Source organism: Anolis sagrei, chromosome 1 (genome assembly GCF_037176765.1).
Source record: "Anolis sagrei isolate rAnoSag1 chromosome 1, rAnoSag1.mat, whole genome shotgun sequence".
Lineage (NCBI taxonomy): Eukaryota > Metazoa > Chordata > Lepidosauria > Squamata > Dactyloidae > Anolis > Anolis sagrei.
In genome coordinates, this window is record NC_090021.1 from 243,956,233 (window position 1) to 243,968,932 (window position 12,700).

At 42.5% G+C, this 12,700-nt stretch overlaps 1 protein-coding gene across 2 annotated transcripts in view; it reads right to left on the bottom strand.

Annotated features, from left to right (window-relative positions):
- Nucleotides 1–12,322, bottom strand: part of DUSP8 (dual specificity phosphatase 8) — a 114,699-nt gene extending 102,377 nt beyond the window's left edge. For both annotated transcript variants that reach the window (XM_060768776.2, XM_060768768.2), the window contains exon 1: nucleotides 12,235–12,322. The gene's annotated coding sequence lies outside the window, so the exon portion shown is untranslated. The remainder of the gene's footprint in view (nucleotides 1–12,234) is intronic.
- Nucleotides 12,323–12,700: the final 378 nt, after the last annotated feature.

Genomic DNA, 12,700 nt, shown 5'->3' on the forward strand with positions numbered 1-12,700 from the left:
TAGAATCAGAAAGATACAAATTCAAATATACAGTGGGTTACGTTGGACTCTTGAAACCAGGAACTCCAGGAAGAGCGGGGAGGAAAAACTCTTTTGTGCCCTGAGTTACGAGCAAGAACAGTGGGATCAAAATAATAATAAATTTGCTATCGGCACAAGACAATCCTATTAACACAGTATTTGTCTACAGAAAGGAAAGGAGCTTATCATGTTAACCATTACATTACATGAATTGGATGTCTAATTATGCTCTTACCATTCCTACATATTTTGAAACAGATATGTGTTCATTTGAAGGTGTATATTAGTTTCAATTGCCACTTTTTATACACAATAATTTAATTTATTTGAATCTAAAGTGATTCAGTGATGCACTACAGTACTTTAATGCTTTTCCTCTGCTTTCTGCTGACCTCATGTAGTTTCAGCATTTCACTAGAATCACGATATGACTGATAAGAAGCAAAACACACAGATAAACAGAAACCTTGATTTTATTTCTCTCTCTCTCCTGATTTCATTCCAGAGATACTGTATGAGTCAACGTGGACTGGCTAGAGTACAAAATACTCTGAACCCAACTTTACTGATATCAAAGAAAACTTTCAATTTAAGATAAAGGTAATGCTTTTAATTTGACTGACCCAGAAACTAACAATGGGAACCATGCCTGGACGATTCATTGAGTTTCAGGCCCTGCCCCCCCCCCCTCCAATATTTTTTTCTGAATTATGTTTGTTATTTAATCAAATAGGCAGTGATCTGAAGCGGTAGTGTTATCTTATTTTGAGTAATTCTTTCCCTGGTTTTGGTTGACTGGCAGGAGCTTCCAATACTGGCACCTTTTATGAACCATGCCTACTGAGCAGCTTGGTATATCAAATTAGCTCAGCAAGAAGCCAGCCAAACTCAGAAGAAGGCTGTCAGCAAAACAGATGACTATCCAAGTTTCTCTCCATAAGCCAACAACCAGAAATAAAAAATAAAATACAACTCAGTAGTTCAGAAGCTGTGAATAAACCATTATTGACGCATACAGATACAGCCCAATCCATTCCCACTTTTCTCTTCACAAAAAAGGATAAAGTTGGTTTATGAAACCTGGCAATAGGAGTCGCAATGGCACAATGGGTTAAACCCTTGTGCTGGCTGAACTGCTGAAGGTCAGCGGTTCAAATCCACGAGATGGGGTGAGCTTCTGCCTGTCAGCTCCAGCTTCCCATGTGAGGGTATGAAAAAGCCTCTCACAGGATGGTAACATATCCAGGCATCCCCTGGGCAACGTCTCTGTAGACAGCCAATTATCTCAGACCAGAAGCAACTTGCAGTTTCTCATGTTGCTTCTGACACGATAAAAAAATGAAACCTGACATGTCATGGCATATGTAATTACAATTGTAGTTTCAGACATCTTACACATTTATTTATTTACCTCAAGTATTTATATCCCGTCCTTCTCACCCCTGGAAGGAGACTCGGCAGCTTACAAAAGGCAACCATTAGATGCCAGCAATATACAAGTAAAATATCACAATTAAAACAGCAATTAAAACACTTATGTGCATTCAGTTTAAGACAGTCCACAGTTCATTCCCTTTTTGAGCTATTTACTCACTCTTGCAAATGGAAATACAAAATGGGAGCAAGCTATTGACACTAAAACAAATCTTGTTCTAGTTTATTAGGCCAAGATTTATAAGAATTTTATTCTACCCAGTGTAAATTAAAAATACAGGTGGACCCAGCATGGCATAGCGGTTTGAGCATTGGACACGGTCTGAATCCACACTCAGCAATGAAAACCAACTAGGTGATCTTGGGCAAGTCACATACTCTTAGCCTCAGAAAACCTAGTTATTAAGATCACTATAAATCAGATATGACATAAAGGCACACAGTGACAACAAATACCTAATCGATTATTATTATTATTATTATTTGAAACACAACAAGATGAGTTCACAGCAGACAAGATCATTCTGCTGGCTGTTGTATTGGATCACACGTCGGACACTTCCCAAGTATGTAGGACTGTGTGATGTATTGGCGAATAATGTGTGCAGATCCCATTAAGGTGGCCTTCTGCAGCTGGCAGATGGTAATTTTGTCAGCGCCGATTGTGTTTAAGTGCAGGCCAAGGTCCTTAGGCACTGCACTCAATGTGCCGATCACCACTGGGACCACCTTTACTGGCTTGTGCCAGTCTTTGCAGTTTGATCTTTAAATCCTCATATCGTGTCAGCTTTTCCAGTTGTTTCTCTTCGATCCTGCTTTCACCTGGGATTGCAACATCAACAATCTATACTTTGTTTTTTAACACGATTGTGAGGTCAGGAGTAATGTGCTCCAAAACTCTGTCTGTCTGAATTCAGAAGTCCCAGAGGAGTTTAGCGTGATGATGAAGATGATGATGATGATTATTATTATAATATTTATACTCCACTTGATCTACCCTGAAGGGGACTCAAAGCAACTTATATGATCCCAACTAATCTACAAAATTTTCCTGAAAATGCTAACTCTACTCTTGCACCAAAAGACTCATGTCTCTGTCTTATCCTTACAAATGTGTGAGTTGTATTTGGCTAAGCTGCTACTCTGTAGTCATCTAATACATTTCACAGCTGTTTTGGAATCCATACCTATGTTCCAACTACCACTAACCCCTTTGTGCTCTGACAATATCCAACATACCTTTTGGCTTCCTGTAGACTGATTTACTGCATTAGTAATGCTAGTATACTCTTCAAGCATTCTTTTTAGGGAACCCCTAAAACATTAAGCAAGAATGTTTTTTAAACTACAACAAGTAGTAAAGATCTTTGATTATATGTGTCAAAGTCAAGGCCCAAGGGCTGAATCTGGCCCTCCAAGTCATTTTACGTGGCCCTCCAGATGCTGGATTGCAATTCCTATATTTCTCATCATTATATATTCTTACTAGAGCTGATGGGAGTTGTGATACAGTAACATCTGGAAGGCTGCAGTTCATTCTGTTTAGTCAGGAGAGTGGGGTTTGAATTATGATACAAGGCTTATGGATATGATGCCTGACTTTAAAATGTCTTTTAACACTGATGGGAGATGATGTTCAGTAACATTTGGGCACCCCAATTGAGTAAAAACTAAAAAGCACTGACCACTATGTTAAAAAAATATTGTTGGATCTCTGTATCCATGGATTTCCATCCATGGATTCAACAGCCCTTTGACGGCAGCCCTTGACGAAAATGGGTTTGACACCCCTGCCTTAGATAGTTGTATCTTCAAGAAACCTTACCAGAGAATTTTTTTTTTTTGCAAGATTTGTTCCGAAGAGTTTGTCTCTGCCTTCCTCTGGGACTGAGAAGGTATGACTGGCCCAAAGTCTCCCAGTACCTATCCATGGCTGAGCAGGGTTCAAACTTTGTTTTCCTTTTTTCTTAGTTAAGCTTCCAAATCACACCAGCTGCCTATCCTAGATAAAAGTGTAGAAATACCTAACAGGTTGTTTATTTGTTTGAAACATATATTGGCATGCATATTATTTTAAAGTGTCAAAAACATGTGCGTGTGTTTGTCTGGATTTATATTTTTAGTCCTGCACAGAACTGAATTCACTGTATTTTCTTTGCAGTTTCTCATTGCAGCTTGATGGGGAGTGATGCAAGGCTCTGGCACTTTATTCCATCAACAGTCCATTGAGACTACCATAAGAAACCACTTTGCTTCTAAAGGAAAACTGCCAAAGGCTGCCTATAGAAACATTAGCCCTTTTCAAGTGCACTTGCTTTCAGTTTTCACTAATATGCCAGGGATAGATCAACAACACATAAATCAGCATAAATGTTCAATGAGAATTCAAGTATGCCACTACAACACAAAGTCTTAGTACATCTAGTTTCTCCAGATTTAAAGAAATAAACATTACCAGTATATATGTACCTGTGCCAAATGGCTCATAGTCATGGGGCTCATGAGCTTGCAAAATCTAGATATCATATCCATCTTAACATTTCAAACACATATACTTACTTTTGATCAGTTCTCAAGATATGTTGCCATTGTACTGTTTCCCTAAAAGTAATTTCTGACTTATGGTGACCCTAACATGAATGTACTATGGATTTTTCGGAAGCTAAGAGCGTGTGACTTGCCCAAGGTCATCCAGCAGATTTTTGTGGCTGAGCAGGGATTTGAACCCTATTCCTCAGAGACATAACTCAATGCTCAAACCACTTTGCCCTCCTGGTCCCAATTCTATACTCATCGTTCATTGGCTCATTTTTCTATATGGCATACTATAGCTTAATATAATTCTTTATATACGTTATATGAAACTGTGATGCACCATATTGAAACATGAATCAATGAACGGTAAGTACAGAAGAACAAGCCAAGGGTGCTTTTTAAGTTACAATGCAGAGACTGGAGTAGATCTTGAGACAGATGCTTTGTGGTACCTTGACTCTGAAGAAGTAAGCATTGTTTTAAAGTCTCAATCAGTGGGGGATTGAGACTTTAAAACAATGCAAACATACTGAAACATAAAACATTGCAAACATACTGAAGTTTGCAATGGGGCATGGCAAACTTCAGTATGACAACTTTTAAAAAAGTTGAAGTCATCAGGATGCAAAGTACTGCAATGGCTCAGGTTTGTTTACTAGAACTTATATGTTCAGTAGTAAAAAAAAAAAAAGCACAACTTCAAGTTTCTTGTAATTCTGTATTCATTAAGCTCAAGATAAACCAAAAGGTAACTGACATGCCATCCTCCAAATGTCGTTAAGACTGAAGTCAGCATATGCATTGTGAGGAATCTTAGGAATCGCAGTCTAGCAACCAATGGGGGGAACTGTTCACTGGAATCACAGCAGTCAGTACTTTTAGGGAGAATTTGTAATTGTTGGTCAGGACAAAGAGGCAAATTGTCAAACACAGACCTTGGATGTTTAAAAAATCTGATTTTAACAAATTTAGGGAATTACTAAGCAGAATCCCATGCCTGGATATACTAAAGGAAAGTTCTTGAAGGAGTTGCTAAAAAGACAATCACAAATAATCCCATGGAAGAAGACAATGGGAAATTTCTGAAAACTCCAGTGTGGTTTCACAGCAACACAAGAAGGAACTGAAAAGAATATGGATTGGAAAGGAGGGGAAATCACCAAGGAAGAGTACAAAGGTGTAGCCCAAGCTTACATGAATAGTGTAAGGAAAGCTAAAGCTCAAAATGCAGTGAGACTGGGTAGTCAACCAAAGAGGAACCCCTCCCCCCATATATTTAAGGGAAGACAGTGATCAAGGACATACTGTTCAATAAGGATAGCAAAATACTAACAGATCACAATAAAAAGTCAAAACTACGCAATATCTACTTTGCTTCATCCCACTCCCCTCCAAAAGAGAGAAATGTATACTTCTATTCATTAGCAGATATACTGGCAAAGGATTTGGATTGCAAATCTGGATTTATAGGGGGTACTCAGGAATTACCTAGCTAAGCTAAATGAGTTCAGATCTGCAGGGCTAGACAAACTGCATCCAAAAGTACTAAACGAACTTGTTGATGTACTCCCTGAACCCTTTGCAATCATGTTTGAGAAATTCTGGAGAGCGTGTTAGGTGCCAAAGGACTGGGGAAGGGTAAATGTTGTCCCTCTCTTTTAAAAAGGCCAAAAAATATCCAAGACTACAAACCAGCCAGCCTAACCCAATACCAGGAAAATATTAGAATGGATTTTAGAGATGTGGTGCTCAGTAGAGGTCAAATCTTATATATGTATTTATTAGGTCACTAGTTTATAGATCAGTGGTTCTCAACCTGTGGGTCTCCAGATGTTTTGGCCTTCAACTCGCAGAAATCCTAACAGCTAGTAAACTGGCTGGGATTTCTGGGAGTTGTGGGCCAAAGCACCTGGGGACCCTCAGGTTGAGAGCCACTGCTTTAAATACTACAAGATCTATCACAGAGAAGAGGGGGCAGCCTTATTTTTGCTTCCCAAAAAAGAAGGATCAGGTGTGAACATTAAAAGAGACATGTTGATAATACAAGTGATTCAGCAGTGGAACTAGGTGGTAGGGCTCTCCTTCTCTGGACATCTTCAAGAAGAAGCAGAACAGATACCTGGGGATGATTTAGCCCGATATCCTGCATTACAATGGGGCTTGGGCTCAATGGTCCAAGCATGATTCTGTGACTCTGAGATTCCAGCTTTCGAGGCACAGTACTCAGGAGGTCATAGAAATGTCCAGAATCATCCCCTCCCTCAGCATTAAAAGGGACCGCAGCATGGATGTCTCTTCTTTGCCTGGCAGCATCACCACCAGTAAGACAAAGCCAGATCTCTGACAGAAGATCTCACAAAGGAAACCTTGTTTTTGGAATTGCTTCAAGGCATCAACTATGTTTATCCAGCCTTGTCTCTTTTTGATTCAATATGACTACTAGGAATAAATTCAGCACAGCTATGCAAACATTATTTCCTCACCAGCAAATCATATGGACTAGCTATCTGGGGCTCTGGGGGTTTTCTTCTTATGACATCCCCCTTTGGTAGGTACATGGTTCATGCCTGTAGCATACAACAAGCATGCGGATTGCCTGGCCTTCTAATGAGGCTAGTTAGTTAGAATCCAGAGATTATACCGCTTTTTGAACAGCTTCGGCATCATGGAGCATGATGCCAGAGTGACTCTTTGTAATCCATAGCCCCTCCAGACCCTGGAATGGCCAGCTAACTACTTTATTTACCAGGAATTTTATTTTGTCTTCTACAGAGATAATCTTAGAGATTAGCAAAGGGATGGGGAAATCTATAGAGATACACTTTTGAAACTGTTAAAAGAATGACACAAGGTGAAAGCCTGCTCAGTAGATGAGAAACGACCAAGGCAGGCCAGGGATTTCCAGATAGGGCTAGAAAAGACATCTGCATGATGTGGAGAGCAATTGTCAGGCAGAGTAAACCTGGTATCTGATTCAGCATACTATATGAGTATTTTAATATTATGTTTATGTGCCAGCTTTCAAGGTCATCACAATGCAGAGAGCTGTAAGTCCAATACAGTCAGGAGTCTCTCATCCATTCAACCACATCCTTTCATTTCCCACAGACCCCCTATGCACACCCACACACAGTTTGGAATTAAACTCAGCTATTATTTCACATGTTAAACAAATCAGCTGACTAATCAAACTTACACTGTTGCTAGTTCAGCACACTTCCCAGCTTGGATATAATGACCATTCATACATAGACCCCTTAGGCTTTATTCAAGACAAAGGGCATTTTCATCTATAACATTAGAAGGACGTTTTGTATTTCCTGTATGTGAAATATGGCTGTGAAACCAAGAGACACAAAAACAGACATTTGGTTGACAGAATAACTTCCTTTCTTACTCCCAGATATGCATACAAACTGTAAGAAAGGCTCAGTGGCATATTTAAGTTTCATGCATGAAATTGTCCTTCATTTCATTTCCATTTTTCAAAAATCTACTAAAATAAATGCATTATGGAACATTGTCTTTCAGAATGATTAATAAAATGTTTAAGATATTTTTGTGTACATTTATGACCCCCTCCTCCACATTATTTCTGAAAATGACGTTGCACATAAGCTTTTGCACAAGTCTATGCCCAATAGTACTACTTAAAATAGTGATCCATAAACCAACACCAATGTGCAAGCTAGTGTCAAAGAAAGAAATACACAAGTGATACTAATGGGCATGAATATTTGCGCATACTGGGGAAAATGGCAATTTCTCTACATCAGGTCGTCTGAGCACTGATGTACAGAATCAGATCATTGGAGTTCCAGCTCCTGATCTTCTTTTCTCATTTCTTTTTTATGGGAGTGAGTTGTTTATGCTGAAAACTACAGAGGACTAAGAAAATAATAGACATATTTTTCTTTATTTTACTAACATTGATAATTTCTTCTGTTCTTACTGGGTTTTGTTTAATTGATATTTCTGAAAGTCAGGTGTTCTTTTGAAATACTGTGCTTTCGATATACTAATTGTGCTAACAGTGTGCCAAATAAAGCTACAGATAATATATTTTATTTTCCTGATGTAACAATATGACTTCCAATTTGTATAGATTGCTAATCTTACACACACACCCCAAGATCTGCTGTTTCCGGTGGAGAAAAAAATTGGGTTGCTGTGAGTTTTCTATCCTGTATGGCCATGTTCCAGAAGCATTCTCTCCTGACAGTTCATCCACATCTACGGCAGGCATCCTCAGAGGTTGTGAGGTCTATTGGAAACTAGATAAGTTGAGAGTCCAGGGTGGAAGGAAGAACTCTTGTCTGCTTCAGGCAGGTGTGAATGTTGCAATTGGCCACCTTGCTTAGCATTGAATTCTGAGTGTTGCTTTTTTAGTTACTGTCCTGATTTTAGAAAAAAATTTATGCTAACCAAGGTGACCAACTGCAACATTCACACTTGCCTCAAGCAGACAAGAGTTCTTTCTCCCACCCTGGATATTCCACAGATATATAGACCTCACTTGCGTAGTTTCCAACAAACCTCACAACCTCTGAGGATGCCTGCCACAGATGTGGGCAAAAAGTCAGGAGAGAACGCTTCTGAAACATGGCCATACAGCCCGGAAAACTCACAGCAACCCAGTGATTCTGGCCATGAAAACCTTTGACAACACATTGAGAAAAATAGTTTTTACCCCCATGACTTCAAAATTTCCCACAATTTTATGTCTCAACTCTGAGTTCTCCAGACATGATACATTACTAAATAAATACATTGTACAGATCTTGCCAAAGAAACCACACTACAGCCAAGTTTTATGTCACTGAACCTGGTTTACACAAGGGTCCCCCCCACCACCACCACCACCTACACATACTCTGCCTGCAACTTCTCTATTTTGATGCAAACAGTGCAGATGACGTTTTGCAAAAATATTTTAAAGACTAAATTCTTGGAAAATCTTGAAATTAATTTGTTGCTGGACTACAATGTGGTGTTCAAACATGGAATACCAGTTTACTTACTTAAGCAGTGCAGGTTGAGTATCCCTTATCTATTCAGATTGTGGAACATAGACATTTGTGTGTGTGTGTATACACACATACACACACACACATATAATGAGATATCTTGGAGACACCACTCAAGCCTCAGTATGGAATTCATTAGTTTCATATACACTTATATCAGTTTAAGTGGCTGAGGGGGGAAAGGAAGGGGCCTGAGGTTGTTAGGAATTGTGGGAGTTGAAGTCCAAAACACCTGGAGGGCCCAAGTTTGCCCATGCCTGCTTTATATGCATAGTTCTTCAGGAATTTTATAAACAGCACATTTAATAATTGTGTGTATGCACATTTTGTGTGTACATGTTGAACCAACAGAAAATGAAAGTCTCAGCCACCCACAATTTTGGATTTGGGAGAATTTTGGTATTCCACATAATAAGGGATGCTCTACCTGTACCTAGGAAATACTACAAATCAGAGGTTTTGAGTTAGGATTGGTAAGATTCCTATACAAGAAATAGATAGAAACCCCTTTACATTTAAAAGATGTTAAGAAACAGGTTGCCACCATGGGTGCACAAACTGTATAAAAGAAGAAGGTCTGGATCTTCTTCTTGCACTCAGTCACATCCCTATGCCCAGCCACGAATCATAGAAGCATAGAGTTGGAAGAGACCTTGTGGGCAATTTAGTCCAACCCCCTGCCAAGAAGCAGGAAAATTGCATTCAAAGCACCTCCAACAGATAGCCAACCAGCATCTGTTTAAAAGCCTCCAAAGAAGAAGCCTCCACTACACTCCAGGGCAGAGAGTTCCATTGCTGAACAGTTCTCATGGTCAGGAAGTTTTTCTTAATGGTCAGGTGGAATCTCCTTTCCTGTAGTTTGAAGCCATTGTTCCACATCCCAGTCTCCAGAGCAGCAGAAAACAAGCTTGCTCCCTCCTCCCTATGTCTCCCCCTCATACATGGCCATCATGCCTCCTCTCAGCCTTCTCTTCTGCAGGCTAAACATGCCCAACTCTTTAAGCTGCTCCTCATAGGGCTTGTTCTCCAGGCCCTTTATCATTTGAGTCGTCCTCTTCTGGACAATTCCTCTTCTGGACAATTCTGGACAATTCCAGCTTGTCAACATCTCCCTTCAACTCAGAACTGGACACACTATTCCAGATGTGGTCTAACCAAGGCAGAATAGAGGGGCAGCATGACTTCTCTGGATCTAGACACTATGCTCCTATGATGCAGGCCAAAATCCCATTGTCTTTTTTAGCCGGTGAATGACATTATGTTTAACTTGTTGACAAGCCCTGCAAGAAGAAGACATTCTCATTCCCTCTAACAAGGGGACGCCTATCCAGCATCTTCCCCATCCTCACCTGTATCACTTCTCATGTTTATTTCCACTAGGATCACAGCTATGCCACCAGGAGACAGATACACCTCTCTACTCTGTGCTTTTATCATTTTGGAGAGGTGCAGTGGATGATCCCAGTCTCTCTGCAGAACAGTGTGGTTGCTTAGTAGGTGGGACTGGACTGCACAGCTCTCCTGCATAGGTGTCCCTGCAGGCAGGCAGGCAGGCAGGCAGGCATTTAAAGACCCCAAGTGCTGAATCACCACTCCAATATGGTTGCCTGGCAGGAGCTCTTATTCATACCTGCTAGAGGGCCTTTTCATTAAAAGAGTGTTTAATTCCCTCTTATTTACTGAGGGATAAAGCTGCAGACTGGCTTTTCTCTGATCCTTCCAACCTGCTAAAGGATCTTGAGCAGTAAACCTTAATAGACACAACTACAAGAACACTGGCCCGTCAATCCAAGGGGAAACTCGTGAGACCCTTCCAATAAGAACACCCAATTCCTCCTCCAAAAGGAATAGAGAGAGGACATTCTCCTCTTCCTGGGAAAACACTGCAGCTGGGATTTGCCTGTGTGGCGTTCAATCTAGCAAAGGCAATGCCCTGCTTGGGGAGGATTCACACTGCTATAGAATGCCTGTTCGGAACTGCATTGTATGGTCAGTGTTCATAAGTAGATGAGTTGTTGTAGGTTTTTCAGGTTGTATGGCCATGTTCTAGAAGCATTTTCTCCTGATGTTTTGCCTGCACCTATGGCAGCCATCCTCAGAGGTTGTGAGGTCTGTTGGAAACTAAGTGGGGTTCATATATCTGTAGAATGTCCAGGGTGTTGCAACTGGCCACCTTGATTAGCATTTTAAAAAACCCTCTAAAATCAGGACAGTAAATAAAAAAAAACAACACTCAGAAAACAGGAGAATTCCAGACAAGAAACAACCAGGGCCAGCTAACACCTCCCACTCCGGTGGGAAGCTTCCCATCAACAAGAGGAAGTATCATAGCGATGAAGATGGAAAATAAGGTTGTGGCAATAACACACCTGATTCCACCTTAAATGGGCGAAACGTCAGGAGAGAGTGCTTCTAGAACATGGCCATACAGCCCGAAAAACCTACAACAACCCAGTGATTCCGGCCATGAAAGCTTTCGACAATACATAGATCAGCAGAGTCCTATAATGCCTTTTCAGTCTGAATAGCAGTCTATGGCAGCCTGGATCCAGCCTTGCAATGCGCAGCAAGACGGACGTCCCGAGCTTTTCCTCCTCCATCCTGGGCTTTCATTGCGTCCTCGGGGTAATCGGATTTCTCCCTTCCTTCCCTTCTCTTCCATCCCGTGTTTAATCCTCCTCCTGTTACTTAAACACACGTCATAAATATGCGATTGGCAGGCTGCAGGGCTCTCTCGGCTCTGCACCACAGCGATGCGCTCCCGTGAGCGAGTTCAGGATACTCGGATTCCGCAGACACCGTGCCCAGAGGCATGCCCATCCCCATCCCCATGCCCATGCCCATCCCCGCGCGCCCTCTTCCCCTGGCATGGGAGCCCGACCTTGCGAGGCGGGTGGCTCTGGCCAGCCCCGACCTTGCTTGCCCATCTCTCTTCCTAATCCCGTTTTGCACACACACACACACACGAAGGCAGGCCCCGAAGGGGGCTCCAAAAGCAGCGGATCCCCACGGCAGCGGGTGGGTCTGGATGCGGCAAGTCCGAAAGGTATGCCTCCCAAAGCATCTCCGCGCCCTCTCTCTCAGGGCTGCAGGTGGACCAACCCCAGGCACCATTGAAAGGGAACGACCGCAAGGTTTCCGGCGAGCCCGGAGTGCCTTCCCCTTGGCGTGTGTGCCCCCCGCCAGCCCCGCTCCAAGCAAGGGCATGCTTACTTACCCTCCTGGCACTTCCTCCTGCAAGCCTGCGCCACCCGGGCTGCCTTGCAAAGGTCTGCGCATTCGCCAGGAGCGAGAGGAGAGGAGAGGATCGGGGAGAGAGGGGCGGGGGAGGGAGGGAGGCAGGGAGCGAGCTCTGGAGGGGAGGCAAGGGCTGCTAGCCCTCTGCAAGCACGCGCGCGCAGCCTCCCTGGCACGCGCGCATGGTGCCAGCCCCGCCGCCGCCGAGGAGCGTGGGCAGCCCGGGAGGAGTGAGCGGGTAGGTGCGCGCGCACCCCCCCTCTCTCTCTCCTTCTCTCCTTCTCTCCCTCCCTCCCGTGGAACCGAGCAACAGCAGGAGGCCGGGGGTGGGGAGAGGAGAGGAGAGGAGAGGAGGGGGGATTTAATGGAGCTCAGCCTGATCCAGGCTGTGAAGGGCTCCAGGAAGGCAGGACTGGAGGTTGCCCTTTGGAACTAAAAATGAACTG